Here is a 19,175-nt window from a genome sequence, read left to right on the forward strand (position 1 = left end):
GCGTGTATCCCAAGTATCAACAGCTTATGATGGAAAGCTCTTTGGTTGAATTCTCCGGGGGTAAAATAGTCCCCCATTCGGATCTCCGGGCAGGGACAACTAAAGAGATACCAAAATCCAAAAGCATTAATGTAAGAAGGATAGCAACATGGAACGTCAACTCTCTTCTTAAATGTGGTAAACTTGAAAATGGAAATGAAACGAATGGATATTGATGTACTGGGAGTCTCAGAAATGAGATGGCCAAACGCTGGCGACTTTTGGTCAGGGGATTACAGAATCATACACACTGGAACAGCACAAGACAGTCCCGGGATTGCAGGAGTGGGAATTATCCTCAATAAAGAGATGGGGTTAAGAGTAAAAGGATTTGTTCAACATAGTGAGAGGATAATTTATGTCCGATTGGAAACTAAACCAAGAGACACAATCATAATCCAAGTATACATGCCAACTACGAGGCACGAGGATGATGAAATCGACATGATGTATGACCACCTTGAAGAAGTAATTGGCAGAATTAAAGGAGCTGAAAACCTTGTCATCATGGGAGATATGAATGCCGTTGTTGGGGAAGGTAAAGAAGAGGAAGTGGCAGGGAGTTTTGGATTAGGATTAAGAAATGAAAGAGGGGATAAACTTGTAGAATTCTGCCAAAGAAATAAACTTTGCATTACAAATACCTTCTTCAATCATCATCCAAGAAGAAGATATACTTGGAAAATGCCTGGTGACATTAACAGATACCAAATTGACTTCATATTAGTGAAGCAAAGATTTAAAAACCAAGTTAAGGACAGCAGATCATATCCAGGCTGTGATGTGGAAAGTGACCACATACTCGTTATGATGACGACTGAACTAAAATTCAAGAACATTAAAAGAAGAAGTACATGTAAATGGGATTTGACAAACCTGAAAAACGAAAATACACTGAAGCACTATCAACTAGAAACAGACAAGAAAACAAATACACAGGGCTGCAATGACATCCAAAGCAGCTAGGAAAAAATAAAAACTGGTATTTTAGAAGCAGCAGAAGAAGTAATAGGAAAAGAAAGGACAGAGAAAAGGAAGGAATGGATCACTAATGACCTACTAAATATGATGGAAGAAAGAAGGAAATAAAAAAATTCTGTGAAGAAGGAAGACCTAGAGAAATACAAGAATCTGAAAAACAGAATCAACAGAGAGGCAAAACCAGCAAGAGAAAAATACCTTGATGATCTCTGTATTTCAGTTGAGGACAACATGAGCAAGGGAAATATCGACAAGGCCTATAAATGTGTGAGACATTGCTTTGGAGACAGAAGAAACAAATGTAGGGCTGTGATGGATGAAAATGGCAATATGTTGGATGACGATGATGAAGTTGCAAGAAGATGGAAAAAAATATATAGGAAAACTGTACAGCGGACCAGACCTGTCTGAAAACATCATGGAAGAAGAAACAGAAGTAGATGCACACAACATAGGTGAACCTATATTAAAGGTAGAGTTTGAACTAGCTCTGAAAAAATTGAAAAACAACAAATCGCCTGGTATACACAATATCCCAGCCGAACCTCTGAAATCTGGAGGAGCAAAACTGAATCAGGAGTTGTATAATCTTGTTTTCAACATGTACGAGCAGGGTAAAATTCCTACAGACTTTGAGAAAAACATTATGGTCCCCATTCCAAAGAAGGCAAATGCTACAAGATGTGAAAATTATAGGACACTCAGCCTAGTTACTCACGCCTCTAAAATATTAACCTCAATTATCCTAAAACGCATAGAACAAAAAGTCGAAGCTACACTCTCCGAAGACCAGATTGGATTCCGGAAAGATAGAGGAACCAGAGAAGCAATATTTGCTCTAAAACTAATAATAGAGAAACGACTAGATAAGAACCTGAAAACATACATAGATTTCGTAGATGTAGAGAAAGCCTTTGATAATGTTAAATGGGATAAGATGTTTGAGGTACTCAAAAAAGTAGGAATAGACCATAAAGATAGAAAAATGATATGGAACCTGTACAAAAACGAGACAGCAGTTATCCGTGGACGGACAAAACAAGAAGAGGTGCAGATACGGAAAGGTGTCCGGCAAGGTTGCGCACTATCCCCTGTTATCTTTAACGTATACATTGAAGAGGCGCTGAAAAAAGTAAGGGAAAATTCACAGACAGGTGTAGTAATTCATGGCCAACGAATAGATATGATAAGATATGCCGATGATATAGCTGTCCTGGCTGAAAGTGAAGAAGATCTTGTAGTCCTACTGAATAGAATGGATAAAGTTATGGGTGAAGAATATAATATGAGAATTAATAAAGCTAAAACAAAAGTAATGGCATGCGACAAAGAAGATCAAGTGAAAGTCCAAGTTCATGTAGGCAATGAACTGCTTGAACAAGTTGATAAATTTACTTATCTGGGCAGTAATATTACCAGGGATGGAAGGAGCAAGGCAGAAGTGAGAAGTAGAATAGCTCAAGCAAAGGCTGCTTTTAACAAGAAGAAAATCATATTAACATCTAAGAGCATCAGCCTTGAAACCAGGAAAAGATTTTTGAAATCATATGTGTGGAGTGTGGCATGCTATGGGTGTGAAACATGGACTCTCGGGACAGAGGAACAGCAGAAGCTAAATTCTTTTGAAATGTGGTGCTATAGACGCATGCTCAAAATAAAAGGGATCGACAAGGTCACAAACGAAGTCGTTCTGGAAAGATCAGGTGAGAAGAGAAGCTTCTGGAGTTTCATTGTTCAAAGAAGAGTGCAATTTACAGGCCATCTATTAAGACATAAAGGACTCCTGAACACAATCATGGATATGTCGAGGGAAAAATACCAAGAAGAAGACCACGACTGCTTACATGGATCAAATCGTGAAAGATGTGGGATGTAACACCTATAAAGAAATGAAGAGAAAAGCTGAAAGACGCACAGAATGGAGACAAGCTGCCATTGTAGCTGTTGCAAACCAATCCTTGAATTGACCACTACAGAAGAAGAAAAGGAAAAACTTGACTTAAGTGCGGCGAGTTATTAATGCCAAGAGTAGTATAAACTGCCTGCGAGAATTGGACGTTCTGTGCTACGGACGCATCTCTGGAATAAGTAACCAAAGATGAATATTTAAGGACTCTGTGTGAAGCGATTACAGAGATCGGACGTGTTTTATGTTGGAGAGATTTTGCTATTGTTGAGCGTCGCTATTAAGCTACATTTTGAATGTTTCATTAGTCGATGGCACAATAAACAAATTGAAGAAAATAATACGCATTCAAGGAGTGTATTTATCAATTTATAAGAGATTTGACAAACATTCTTCAGATATCACGTGACGCAGATCGATCGGAGGTGCATTGTTGAATGATAGTCCCAGCCTGCATCTTTTCACGGTCAATATTCTTCGAGATAATATCTCAGAAGCAATAAACTTTTCGTTGATAAAAAATTTAAGACATATCAAACCATACGAATCATAAAACATGGTACCTAGCTGTGCCTAACGATCTTCGTGGCGAAATAAACATTTTAGAGATTTCACGTGGAGCAGTTCCGACGAGGAATATCAGCGAGATCGACGCTGCGGGACATATATCTAGCTCTCCTGTGGTATTTAAAACCAAAGCCTTATTTTCTTTAGCTTTTAAAAGACTGCAGCTACAACCTAAATAAAACCACGGAGATCATAACTAAAAATACATAAAACAAATAAGAAGCAGAGAATTTTCGTAAGCAAATTTCTGAAATATATAAGTAAATTGATTAAAATATAGTAAATTACGTAGCTCCAAAAAGACGTGAGGCAACAACTTGATAAGAGGAAGAACATAAAACAATAAGAGCACGAAGAAAACAAAAGGCAAGCGACCGTTTGTCTGTCGTTACATTTCACCAGTTCAGATTAGAGACGACACAGTATTTAAAACAAAACATGTTGAAAATTTGTATGAAAAATCAATGTAGTCAAAGTACCGAATACAAATACAAGTAGCTAGAAATGAAAGTAACAACATTGTGAAAGTAATTGGAGAAAGGGGAGGAAGCTATTCGTGCTATGAAAAGATAATATGTTCTTTCAATAGAATTGGTTAAAGCTGGGGGCGAGAATAATTCAAAATAAACATAAAAAGTGGTTTCAGAACTTTTGTGAAAGAAGACAAGAGTAGGAACAATGTTGTATTTTCTCTACGTCAGAAGAAATGAAGCAGAAAAGACAAAGTAATATGAACCTGCCAGCTCCATTTTCGTAACGTGTGAGATACTAAACGCATTGCCACGAACATATACTGAAGAGCCAAAGAAACTGATACACCTGCCTAATACCGTGTAGCACCCCACGAGCACGCAGAAGTGCCGCAACACGACGTGGCATTGACTCGACTAATGTCGGAAGTAGTGCTAGGGGAATTACCATGAATTCTGCAGGTCCACAAATCCGCTAAGAGTACGAGGGGGTGTACTTCTCTTCTGAACAGCACGTTGCAAGACATCAAAAATATGCTCAATAATGTTCATGTCTGGGAAGTTTTGTGGCCAGCTGAAGTGTTTAAACTCAGAAGAGTGTTCCTGGAGCACATCTGTAGCATTTCTGGACGTGTGGGGTGTTCTACTGTCCTGCTGGAATTACCCAAGTCCTTCAGAGTGTACAATGGACATGAATGGATGCAGGTGAGCTGACAGGATGATTACGTACGTGTCACCTGTCAGTGTCGTATCTAGACGTATCAGGGGTCCTTTATCACTCCAAATGCACACGACCCACACTATTACAGAGCCTCCACCAGCTTGGACAATCCCCTATTGACATACATGGTCTACGGATTCATGAGGTTTTCTACATACCCGTACACGTCCATCAGCTCGAAACAGCTTTGAAACAAGACTCGTCCGACCAGGCAACACGTTTCCGGTCATCAACACTCCAATGTCGGTGTTGAAGGGCCCAGGCGAGGTGTAAAGCGAGTGTGCCTTCGGCTCCGAAAGCCCATATCGATGATGTTTCGTTGACTGATTCACACGGTGGCTCTTATTGATGGGCCAGCATTGAAATCTGCAGCAATTTGTGGAGGGGCTGCACTTCTGTCACATTGACCAATTCTCTTCAGTCGTCTTTGGTCTATTTCTTGTAGGATCTTTTTCCGGACGCAGGATTGTCAGAGATTTTATATTTCACCGTCTTCCTGATATTGACATTACAGGCCTGAAATGGCCATATGGGAAAATCTCCAGTTCATCGCTACCTCGGAGATGCTGTGTCCCATCGCTCGTGCACCGACTATAACACCATGTCCAAACTCAACAAAATATTGACAATCCGCCATTGCAGCAGGAATAACCGATCTAACAATGGCGCCAGGCACTTGTTGTCTTATACAGGGTGAGTCACCTTACATTACCGCTGGATATATTTCGTAAACCACATCAAATACTGACGAATCGATTCCACAGACCGAACGTGAGGAGAGGGGCTAGTGTAACTGGTTAATACAAACCATAAAAAAAATGCACGGAAGTATGTTTTTTAACACAAACCTACGTTTTTTTAAATGGAACCCCGTTAGTTTTGTTAGCATATCTGAACATATAAACAAATACGTAATCATTGCCGTTTGTTGCATTGTAAAATGTTTATTACATGCGGAGATATTGTAACCTAAATTTGACGCTTGAGTACCACTCCTCCGCTGTTCGATCGTGTGTATCGGAGAGCACCGAATTACGTAGGGATCCAAAGGGAACAGTGATGGACCTTAGGTACAGAAGAGACTGGAACAGCACATTACGTCCACATGCTAACACCTTTTTGTTGGTCTTTTTCACTGACGCACATGTACATTACCACGAGGGGTGAGGTACACGTACACATGTGGTTTCCGTTTTCAATTACGGAGTGGAATAGAGTGTGTCCCGACATGTCAGGCCAATAGATGTTCAATGTGGTGGCCATCATTTGCTGCACACAATTGCAATCTCTGGCGTAATGAATGTCGTACACGCCACAGTACATCTGGTGTAATGTCGCCGCAGGCTGCCACAATACGTTGTTTCATATCCTCTGGGTTTGTAGGCACATTACGGTACACATTCTCCTTTAACGTACCCCACAGAAAGAAGTCCAGAGGTGTAAGATCAGGAGAACGGGCTGGCCAATTTATGCGTCCTCCACGTCCTATGAAACGCCCGTCGAACATCCTGTCAAGGGTCAGCCTAGTGTTAATTGCGGAATGTGCAGGTGCACCATCATGCTGATACCACATACGTCGACGCGTTTCCAGTGGGACATTTTCGAGCAACGTTGGCAGATCATTCTGTAGAAACGCGATGTATGTTGCAGCTGTTTGGGCCCCTGCAATGAAGTGAGGACCAATGAGGTGGTCGCCAATGATTCCGCACCATACATTTACAGTCCACGGTCGTTGTCGCTCTACCTGTCTGAGCCAGCGAGGATTGTCCACGGACCAGTAATGCATGTTCCGTAGATTCACTGCCCCGTGGTTTGTGAAACCCGCTTTATCGGTAAACAAGTAGAACTGCAACGCATTCTCTGTTAATGCCCATTGACAGAATTGCACTCGATGATTAAAGTCATCACCATGTAATTGCTGATGTAGCGACACATGAAACGGGTGAAAGCGGTGACGATGCAGTATACGCATGACACTACTTTGACTCAGACCACCGGCTATCGCAATGTCCCGTGTACTCATGTGTGGGTTCATGGCAACAGCAGCTAACACACCAACTGCACGCGCTTCTCCTGTGACGGGCCTGTTACGGACCCGTTTGCGTGCTACGACCATACCTGTTGCATACAGTGGGCGGTAGATGTTTTGCAATGTGCGGCACGTTGGATGCTCTCTGTCCGGGTACCGTTCTGCATACACCCTGCAGGCTTCAGCTGCATTTCGTCGACACTCGCCATAGATGAGTATCATCTCCGCCTTTTCAGAGTTCGAATACACCATGGTCACAGTTCCTACAACACTACACTATCACAGACGTCTGGTAACACGGTGTACTACAGTTGGTCTGCGTGCGGAGACGAATGCAGAATAACAATAGCAGCAAGCGCTACAAGCGGACACTGAGACAGCTAGACCAGACCACAACAGTGCACTACAGCCACACTCGTAAACACGGTCGTCATCGTAAACATGTCCCTGCAGATGCTGCTCGCCGACCGTGGCCCGTGTTTGTTACAACACGCAACTGAACGTCGGAGGTTTCAAGCGTCAACTTTAGGTTACAATATCTCCGCATGTAATTAACATTTTACAATGCAACAAACGGCACTGATTACGTATTTGTTTATATGTTCAGATGTGCTAACAAAACTAACCTGGTTCCATTTTAAAAAACGTAGGTTTGTGTTAAAAACATACTTCCGTGCAGTTTTGTATGGTTTGTATTAAACAATTACACTAGCCCCTCTCCTCACGTTCGGTCAGTGGAATCGGTTCGTCAGTATTTGATGTGGTTTACGAAATATATCCAGCAGTAACATTAGGTGACTCGCGGTGTATAGGCGTTGCCGACCGCAGCGCCGTATTCTACCTGTTTACATTGTAAGATGGCAAGAACTATTCCCCTTACATGAAGTCATTAAAGATCACCGAACTCACGTTGAGTGAACAGTAGGGCTGAACAAAAATGACTGACAAGGCACAATGCATCTTGTAGAGGGTATAGTATGGACGTATTGAAATAATTAATGTTGAGTTATGGTTTTAAAGTAATTCACGCGACATGAAAACTTTGTGGAAACGCGTCGATTTACTGGAGGCTAGTTTATCCCAAGGAAGTATTCAGAGTTGACCGTGGCCGGGCTGGGGAGTGGCGAAGGGAAGCGACAATAGGCAGCTTAGGGCGGCTCAAGCTCTGAGAAAGCGGTAACGGGGCGTGGCCTCCAGTTGCCTTAAGATGAGTTACAGTGAGGGGGTGGTTGATCCAATGCTGGTGTATCGGGAAGCAGATGGAGAACTTGTACGCCTGTTGATAAATGTCCGTCGTCCCGTTTTCAGTGAAGCATGCGAGAAAGCCGCACAAAGCTGCAGTGGAGCGGTCAACAGAGGCCAAAATATGCGTGTTTGTGACTATAGCAAGTTCAGGCTGAATTCACGGTTCGCAGAGTCTGAAGTATATCAGGAGAAGAGCGACAGAATGAAATACGCCGGCCTCTGATGGGAATATAGGACCAAGGAATTTGAAATACTCTCCTAGGAGTCAGAATTGCGGAAAAATTGGTGTTTTGTGCAGACGCTAACCTTGATGGGTGGCCTGGGAGGAGCTAAATAGCAGAAGTTGAGAGGAAAGGAAATTTTGTGGGAATTTGTTCACTTCCCAGAGCAGGCATTGGTCGGCACTAGGAATCGACGCATACTTAACGCGACTTGCGCTGCAATTGGCGTAAGTGATTTTGCTGGAGGGGAAACCGAGGCAAAGAGCAGACTGGGAGAAGTCTCCATAGGGTTCTTCCGTTCCCAGCTTGCCTAAATTGCGGACGTGGCGTTCTTTACTCAGCTCGCCTGAGAGAGAGTGAGCATCTCTGCATTTTAGGACTTAGCAAACAGAACGATTGAGCTTAGAAAGTTTTGGTTCAGCTATGTACTGAGCAAGATAGCTAGGAGTGACTAGACGAGCGCAGCCTTGCAGCACCATGTGGCCGGCCGACGTCCTCACAATGGCGCTGAATTCGGTGATATTGCACCCGCTCCAGCTTGAATTAGGCCACTGATTAATTTGTTGGATCACGACAGCAAAGTTTCCACAAGGGTTTCATGGGCCGTGTACTGTAGAATTCTTCTCGCACTTTGCATTACGCCTGGGTCAGTCGATAGGAATTAATTTTGATTTATCACGCTTTACTCCACATGAACGTAATTTATTACCACTGGCTGTTAGGAGAGTCATTTAATGTGATGATTGAATGTCGGGAGTTAAAATAAATTTGTGCTAATCTACTGCATCTGTTTTCAATCAAGTAGTTGAAATACCAAGTCACTTTCTTAATTAATTTTATGTTCAACATTTGCATCTGGTGTTCAGTAGCTGAATGTAACATCAATGTGCACCCCTTTTTAATTAAAAGTGATCAATTCTGAATCAATTAATGTCAACACTGCCACCACAGTTCAATCAGGAGTCACAGGGCCTTATTACTTTCTTTGGGTTATCCGATATTGCGGCAGTTTTGCACTCTCTGTTGATTTGTTAGTCAATTAGCTGGGGTGAACACACACCAAAACCAGGTAAGTGACAGGTGGGGTGTTACAACATATTTCCGTAATGGAATACCAGTTTCATTGGCGCTTCAGTGCATAAACAGCACTGGATTTGAATCAGGTAAACGATGCAGCTGACTTTATTAATGACTATTACTGAATGGAGATTTTGGAAATAGTAATCCCTGTGATAAAACGCCCTGTGAGTTACTACACTCCTGGAAATGGAAAAAAGAACACATTGACACCGGTGTGTCAGACCCACCATACTTGCTCCGGACACTGCGAGAGGGCTCTACAAGCAATGATCACACGCACGGCACAGCGCACACACCAGGAACCGCGGTGTTGGCCGTCGAATGGCGCTAGCTGCGCAGCATTTGTGCACCGCCGCCGTCAGTGTCAGCCAGTTTGCCGTGGCATACGGAGCTCCATCGCACTCTTTAACACTGGTAGCATGCCGCGACAGCGTGGACGTGAACCGTATGTGCAGTTTACGGACTTTGAGCGAGGGCGTATAGTGGGCATGCGGGAGGCCGGGTGGACGTACCGCCGAATTGCTCAACACGTGGGGCGTGAGGTCTCCACAGTACATCGATGTTGTCGCCAGTGGTCGGCGGAAGGTGCACGTGCCCGTCGACCTGGGACCGGACCGCAGCGACGCACGGATGCACGCCAAGACCGTAGGATCCTACGCAGTGCCGTAGGGGACCGCACCGCCACTTCCCAGCAAATTAGGGACACTGTTGCTCCTGGGGTATCGGCGAGGACCATTCGCAACCGTCTCCATGAAGCTGGGCTACGGTCCCGCACACCGTTAGGCCGTCTTCCGCTCACGCCCCAACATCGTGCAGCCCGCCTCCAGTGGTGTCGCGACAGGCGTGAATGGAGGGACGAATGGAGACGTGTCGTCTTCAGCAATGAGAGTCGCTTCTGCCTTGGTGCCAATGATGGTCGTATGCGTGTTTGGCGCCGTGCAGGTGAGCGCCACAATCAGGACTGCATACGACCGAGGCACACAGGGCCAACACCCGGCATCATGGTGTGGGGAGCGATCTCCTACACTGGCCGTACACCACTGGTGATCGTCGAGGGGACACTGAATAGTGCACGGTACATCCAAACCGTCATCGAACCCATCGTTCTACCATTCCTAGACCGGCAAGGGAACTTGCTGTTCCAACAGGACAATGCACGTCCGCATGTATCCCGTGCCACCCAACGTGCTCTAGAAGGTGTAAGTCAACTACCCTGGCCAGCAAGATCTCCGGATCTCTCCCCCATTGAGCATGTTTGGGACTGGATGAAGCGTCGTCTTCACGTCCAGCACGAACGCTGGTCCAACTGAGGCGCCAGGTGGAAATGGCATGGCAAGCCGTTCCACAGGACTACATCCAGCATCTCTACGATCGTCTCCATGGGAGAATAGCAGCCTGCATTGCTGCGAAAGGTGGATATACACTGTACTAGTGCCGACATTGTGCATGCTCTGTTGCCTGTGTCTATGTGCCTGTGGTTCTGTCAGTGTGATCATGTGATGTATCTGACCCCAGGAATGTGTCAATAAAGTTTCCCCTTCCTGGGAAAATGAATTCACGGTGTTCTTATTTCAATTTCCAGGAGTGTATATTGTCTGGAAATTATTGACTTTTGAGAGTGCTTTTGATTCGGTTTCAACAGAAGCTGTACTTTCATCCGATGACAAATAAGACATTGGCCCGTGTTGTGTCAGAACAGTAAACAGCATATACGTCAATGCTACAGCTTCCTTTAGACCGCATCACAAATTGATGAAGTCAGACAAGTAGATTCTGTGTCATCAAAACTATTCTCTACAGCTTTAGAATATTTCAGTAAGAAGGCGGAGCAGGTGCTACTGAAACATACTTGAAATATCTTCACGCAGTTGACGCAGTATATGCCTCTAACGTAGATACACTTCAAAAACGCATAGAACATAGTAATACACCAAATTAGCAAGTATTCCAGAAAATCAATTATTGTTCCACAAAAATAATGTACGATCAGAGCATCGAAATCATTGTGTATATAGAAATAAACTGAAAAACAAAAATGGCTTGGAGTGCTATTGATACGCTAAATAGAGATTTTAAACAAAACATATGCTGTATGTGAAAAGAAACATTTACGACCGCTTTGTATTACCAGCTTTGACTTATGGCCGTGAAATACGAAAACGATTCAAAAACTAATGAGTAATCAGCAAGCTGCTGGTAAAGATATCATTAGAATTACCAGATGAAGCGAGGAAAGTAATGAATGAATCAGGGGAGAGAGAGAGGAGTGGAATACGTGATTATTGCACTGAGAATGAAATGCAGATGGGTGGAAAATGTAGGCAGGTGAATATATGGATGATGGATCGAGAACGATCTTTGCTTGTTTCAAAGGGATAAGAAATGATTGAGAAGATGACGTCAGAAAATACGCAGGAGCTACATGGGTTTGTATGCCCGAAGACCATAACGCGTGTAGAAGTCGGATGGTCTTCTGTTGACGGTGCCCCACTGCAGACTCCTAACTAAGGTACGAGCATATGGGATTGGTTCCCAAGTGTGTGAGTGGCTCGAAGACTTCTTAAGTAATAGACCTCAGTACGTTGTCCTCGATGGTCAGTGTTCATTGGAGGTGAGGGTATCATCTGCAGTGCCACAGGTAAGTGTGGTAGGTCCGCTGTTGTTTTCTATCTACAAAAATGATCTTTTGGATAGGGTGGATAACAATGTGCGGCTGTTTGCTGATGATACTGTGGTGTACGAGAAGATGTCGTCGTTGAGTGACTGTAGGAAGATACAAGATGACTTGGACAGGATTTGTGATTGGTGTAAAGAATGGCAGCTAAGTCTAAATATAGGTAAATGTAAATAAATGCAGATGAATAGGAAAAAGTGTTTTGGTTGGCAGGAGAGCCAACACTGTGTTACTAGAAGGAGGCTGAAAGGCACGCGTTTTAACTCACGCAGGCTGGCGTGAGGTCTAGAACAGGACAAGGAAGTTAGAATTCAGAAAAAACGGGCGTAGCTGCTGGAATACTTAACTTTAATCCGCTAATGAAGAACGTCGGTCTTGACGGTACATGAATCAATATCAATAGTAACTGATAATGGCGCCTTGCTAGGTCGTAGCAAATGACGTAGCTGAAGGCTATGCTAAACTATCGTCTCGGCAAATGAGAGCGTATTTTGTCAGTGAACCATCGCTAGCAAAGTCGGTTGCACAACTGGGGCGAGTGCTAGGAAGTCTCTCTAGACCTTCCGTGTGGCGGCGCTCGGTCTCCTATCACTGATAGTGGCGACACGCGGGTCCGACGTATACTAACGGACCGCGGCCGATTTAAAGGCTACCACCTAGCGAGTGTGGTGTCTGGCGGTGACACCACATTCCTCCCACGCAAATCGGCGTACGGTTGTGGCATAAGGCTTCCGCCCGCCGTGGGGAGGACCCTATGTTGACGCATGCGACGAGGTGGGGAGCCTAACAACAGGCGAGGCTGTTCCACCCCCACCCTGCCATTCGGACCACGGGGAGCTAGGAAACGCCTGAAAACCTGCTCCAGGGTGCACGCCAACATGCGGTGTATGCGCCCGCAGAGATACAGGAGGGGCCGAACGGTCGACCTCCATTGGGCCGGGGCACCTGACGGGCGAAGACGACATATGGTCCGGAGCAGGCAAGAGTTCCATGTCGGAGGACATCCGGTCACGGGAAGCGATCGGCAGCTTGTGACCCAGGGAGGCGCCCGGCGGTTGCAGCGACGCGTCCACTGCGGGCGTCACCGGCGGGAGAACAGGCGGCGGCGGCGGTGGCGGCGGCGCGTCGCCATGGGGCAAAACGGAAGGCAGCGTCAGTAACACCTGGGGCTGAGGCGAGCCAGTAGATGGGTCCCCAGGGTGCTGACCGGACGGCACCGTCGCTGAAAGCAGACGGCGAGCGGCAGATCCCATGCGACGACAGAGGCGCAGCTGGTTGAGATGCCGGCGCACCTCACCAGAGGCCCCCAAAACCAGATACATAGCGCGTCCGAGGCAGCGAAGAATGCGCCCTTCGAGCCAACGCCGTGAACCGCGGTAGTGACGATAGTAGACAACGTCGCCTGGAGCAAAAGCAGGTGTCTGCCGCTGCACAGGAACCTGATGCGGCGGATGTAGCAAAGACATCAAGGTTCGATGATGACGACCGTGGAGCAACTCAGCCGGCGAGTGACCATCTCCGGACTGAGAGCGATACGAGGACAAAAAGAGCAATAACGCGTCCTCCCGAGAATGCGACTCTTTTAACTTCAACATCTGTGACTTGAAAGTCCGGATCAATCGTTCAGCGGCACCATTTGACTGTGGCGAAAACGGCGCGGACGTCAGATGTTGAATACCATTGGCCTTGCAGAATGACTGAAATTCTGCGGAGATGAATTGTGGGCCATTGTCGGAAACAATAGTCTGTGGAAGACCTTCAATGCAAAAGATAGCAGATAACGCTTGGATGGTGGCAGATGACGTCGTGGAAGACATCCAGACAACAAAAAGAAAATTACTGAATGAATCTACCACAACCAACCATTGAGCATTCCAGAATGGACCAGCAAAATCGATGTGTAAGTGTTGCCAAGGGGAAGTGGCTTTTGGCCATGCAAATAATTTCCGCGGTGGGGCTGGTTGTTGTGCGGCACACACCATGCAAAAAGAGCACATATTCGTAATCGCAGCATCGATTCCGAACCAAGTACAGTGCTGACGAGCAAGTTGTTTCGTTCTCACTATACCCCAATGTCCTTGGTGGAGAAGCTGCAAGACAGAGGACTGTAACGAACGTGGGACGACCCTGGACTGATCATTATCAGAACGCAACAGCAAAACACCACGTCGAACAAAAAGTCTCTCCTTGTGAGCAAAAAATCGGCGAACCAACGGATCCCCGATCCGTGACTTTGACAAGGGCCATTGCGTAGCAACAAAACGCAGAACGGTAGCAAGGACAGGGTCGGCAGCTGTGGCAGTAGCTACAAGGCGAAAATCAATCGGAAACGATTCGACCACGGCATCGCTTTCCGAATCAATGAACATGCAAGCAAGTTCGGAGGAATCGAATGCTCTATCCTCAGCAACAGGCAAACGGGACAACGTATCGGCGTTTCCGTGCTTAGCAGTGGACCGATACAAGATATCGTAGCTGTACTGCGAGAGGAAAATAGACAAGCGAATGAATTTCTGCACTGTACGTGGAGGTACAGGCATGTTCGGATGAAAAAGCGATGTCAGAGGTTTGTGATCTGTGATGATGGTAAAGTGACGACCATACAAGAAATCATGAAACTTTGTAACACCAAATACGAGAGCCAATGCTTCTTTCTCGATCTGTGAATAATTTCTTTGCGCAGACGAGAGTAATGTGGACGCAAAAGCAATAGGGCGATCGTGCGATCCATCTTTGTGCGCAAGCACAGCACCGATCCCGAAATCAGATGCATCCACCATCAACAAAAGGGGCTTCTGGGGATCGAATGGCGTAAGGCAACTATTGGAAAGCAACGCCGATTTCAACTGGCGAAAGGCGCGTTCGCATTCCGTCGTCCAGACGAACGGAACACCTTTACGGCGTAAGCGATGAAGTGGAGCTGAAATGGAAGAGGCATGCGGCACATATGTATGATAATAGTTGATTTTTCCCAGCACACTCTGTAACTGCTTCAAATTCTGCGGCGAAGGCAAGTCTTGTATGGCACGGAGGTGCTCGGGACTAGGATGTATGCCTTGGGCATTGAGTACATGTCCCAGGTAGGGCAAGTCACGAGCAAAAAACACACATGTGTCCTTTCGCAAGCGAAGACCATTTTTTCGCAAGACCTGAAATAATGTTCTGAGATTGGCTAAACGTTCTTCTTCCATCTTTCCAGAGATCACAATATCGTCCAGATAGTTTGCTGCAGTAGGGACCGACGCACAAACAGTTTGTAGATATTGCTGAAACAGTGCAGGGGCGGATGCACAACCGAATGGCAGTCGTTTGAATCGATACAAACCAAGATGCGTGGTAACCACCAAAACGCGCTGGGATTCTTCGGCCACCGGTATTTGCAAGTACGCATGTGCTAGGTCCAACTTCGAAAAATATTTACCCGGGCACAGTTTGTCAAAAAGATCTTGCGGGCGGGGTAAAGGAAAAGTTGCAATCACTAGTTGTGGATTCACTGTTGCCTTGAAGTCCACACAAAGTCTCAATTTTCCTGAAGGTTTTGGCAAAATTACTAAGGGTGATGCCCAGAGAGAAGCCTGCACACGTTCAATTACACTTTGTGATTCCAAATCGTGTAATGTTTTTGCAACCTCATCAAGCAATGCGTGGGGAACATTGCGCGCTCTGAAAAATTTCGGTTGCACGTTTACTTTCAGGTCCAAATGTGCTTTATAGTTCTTAGCGCAACCGAGGTCCGGTGCAAAAATGTCTGCAAATTCTTCACATAGACGAGAAACACTGTCTGAAGGCACAGTCTGGTTTACTGATAGGACCTGATTTACGATAGACAAGTTAAACAACTGAAATAAATCGAAACCAAACAAGTTCACTGCAGAAGACGAACGATGGGCTTAAAATGACACAAGTTTTGTTTGTCCTTTGTATGTTGCAAGAAGGCTGCACTGTCCTAACACAGGGATCTTTTGACCTGAATAGTTAGTTAATGTAACATTTGCAGCATGCAACGGAGGTGTACCCAGCTGTTTGTACCGTGTCTTGATTGATCAGTGAAACTGCAGCTCCGGTATTGAGCTGGAATGGTATCACTTTGCCGTTAATGTCGAAGTCTACAAAAAGTTTGTCCTGCTGACGACAAGAGCGACTGTCTCGTGCAAAGTGAACTGACACTGGTACATAATCACTTGCGACTTGACGGGATTTCCGGCGATGTCGACGCACACTATTTGAGAGACGAACACAGTCACTGGTAGAGAGAGTGGCACTGAGCGGAGTGGAATGAACTACATGAATTTCCATGGGCGAAGTTTCACGAGCCTGAGTATCCTTGGTTCGAATGGTTGTGAGTTTCCGATCTGAGCTTTTTCTGGCAAACACTCTGAACATGTCGTTTTTTATTACAGAAAAAGCAAATAGCCTGGCGTGACAGGCAATTCTCACGCGAATGTCTAATAGCACACTGCGGGCATGATTTTAGCACTGCATTTGCGTGCCTGCGCGGCACACATGGCTGAGAGCCTAGCGGCAGCGGCGCAGCCAGGCGCGAGGGCTGTTTACTGTTTCGTGCAGCTCGCCCGGCGGGCCGGTTAACCTGACACACGGCTGGTGAAGTTTCAAATGATTCCTGAGCAAAGTCAAGTGTGTCCTGCCGATCCAATATGTCCATCACTTGTTGAAGGGAGGGATTGACTAGTTTCAAAATCTGTTTCCATATACGAACATCAGAAACGTTCTGTGCAATTGCATCACGTACCATAGTATCTGAATAAGGGAGTCCACATTGACACTCAAAAGCACAATCCCTAGTAAGGCCTTGCAAAGCTGCAACCCACTCCCGATTAGTCTGACCTGCCATACGTTTTGTACGAAAGAAGGTATACCTTTTCGCAACTACATTGACTGATTCTTTGGAATATGCATCTAACGCAGACAAAATTTCGTCGTAGGACAGAGTTGCTACGTCGCATCGGGGAAATAATTTGACTATCACACGGTACGTGGTCACCCCTACTGAGGACAACAAAAAAGGCTGCCGCTCGTTACCTTGAATTCTGTAGGCGGCGAGATGGAATCCAAATTGGCGTGACCACTCCGTCCAGCTTTCCAGTGCAGCATCAAAAGGTCGAAAAGTCAGTGCAACAGCGTGTTGTGGCTGCGTTAGCGGTCGAGCGACGGCAGCCGCATCGTTTTGCAGTGCCCGTTGACCCTGGACGAGCTGTCCAAGGGCATCCAGTAAGGCCTGTGTCTGCTGATTCTGTAAGCGATAAAATTCGGACAGCACATCTGGAGATTGTGGCGAAGCCATTACACAAGTAAATCAGGGCAATATCGATAAGAACGCGGTTGTGCCTCGTCGCCAATGTTTTGGTTGGCAGGAGAGCCAACACCGTGTTACTAGAAGGAGGCCGAAAGGCACGCGTTTTAGCTCACGCAGGCTGGCGTGAGGTCTAGAACAGGACAAGGAAATTAGAATTCAGAAAAAACGGACGTAGCTGCTGGAATACTTAACTTTAATCCGCTAATGAAGAACGTCGGTCTTGACGGTACATGAATCAATATCAATAGTAACTGATAATGGCGCCTTGCTAGGTCGTAGCAAATGACGTAGCTGAAGGCTATGCTAAACTATCGTCTCGGCAAATGAGAGCGTATTTTGTCAGTGAACCATCGCTAGCAAAGTCGGTTGTACAACTGGGGCGTGTGCTAGGAAGTCTCTCTAGACCTGCCGTGTGGCGGCGCTCGGTCTGCAATCACTGATAGTGGCGACACGCGGCTCCGACGTATACTAACGGACCGCGGCCGATTTAAAGGCTACCACCTAGCAAGTCTGGTGTCTGGCGGTGACACCACAAAAAGAATTCCGTAATGTTTGAATACTCCATTAGTAGTGTAGCGCTTGATACAGTCACGTCGATGAAATATTTGTGCGTAAACTGCAGAGCAATATGAAGTGGGACATGCATGTAATGGCAGTTGTGGGAAAGGCGGATAGTCATCTTCGGTTCATTGGTAGAATTTTGGGAAGGTGTGGTTCATCTGTAAAAGAGACCGCTTATAAAACACTAATACGACCTATTCTTGAGTACTGCTCGAACGTTTGGGATCCCTATCAGGTCGGATTGAGGGAGGACATAGAAGGCGGGCTGCTAGATTTGTTACTGGTAGGTTTGATCATCACGCGAGTGTTACGGAAATGCTTCAGGAACTCGGGTGGGAGTCTCTGGAGGAAAGGAGGCGTTCTTTTCGTGATCCGCTACTGAGGAAATTTAGAGAACCAGCATTTGAGGCTGACTGCAGTACAATTTTACTGCCGCCAACTTACATTTCGCGGAAAAACCACAAAGATAAGAGAGATTAAGGCTCGTACAGAGGCATATAGGCAGTCATTTTCCTCTCGTTCTGTTTGGGAGTGGAACAGGGAGAGAAGATGCTAGTTGTGGTACGAGGTACCCTCCGCCACGCACCGTATGGTGGACTGCGGAGTATGTATGTAGATGTAGATATGTAAACGATTGATCATGACGTTTGTGATAACGCTAGTTCGTTGTTACTATCGGGTAGTATCCCAGAGATTATTCATAGCACCAGAGGAGCACTGGGACGTACAGAGCACGGAACTCTGGGACGTCGGCAGTGGGGAGTGGGCACGTGCTGCACACATCGTCCCTGCTTTGATATCGTCGTCGGTACCGGTCAGGGCGCTCGTAAAGCGGCGGGCGGGATGACGCCAGCAAAACACGTGCGCGACATGTCGGCCACCTCAGCCGCAGTCGCTCCCCACTGTCTGACTACTGCTGTAACAACGGCGCCACGGTAAACCCGGCTTTTATTGCTATACGGCGTCATTGCACAGCGTCGACCTAAATTCATTCTGCTGTCAACAGTCCGCTTTCGCAATTCGGCAAACATCTTGCTTCTGGCTAACTGGGAAGGATATTACTGGCCTCAAAGGATGCGTTATACGACTATCAGTTTGGCTTTCGGAAAGGTAAAGCGAGGCTAAAGAAAAATCAGGACAAATTCGTAGGATCTGTTGACCTGTCAAACGTCCCCTTAGAAAAATTAATGAATTACTGTGCTGGTAAACCCCTTACGTTGTATGATTTTCAAACAGCAGAGCAAAACTGAACGTGCTCAGACATTTCTCTCTCTACTTATTCTGATCATCAATAAACTGAAACACAATATTGTTAGCGCAGCGCAATCTGACTTTCAATAATCCCTACAAAAGAATGGCCCTGACTA

This window comes from Schistocerca nitens, chromosome 7, assembly GCF_023898315.1.
Source record: "Schistocerca nitens isolate TAMUIC-IGC-003100 chromosome 7, iqSchNite1.1, whole genome shotgun sequence".
Taxonomy (NCBI): Eukaryota; Metazoa; Arthropoda; class Insecta; order Orthoptera; family Acrididae; genus Schistocerca; species Schistocerca nitens.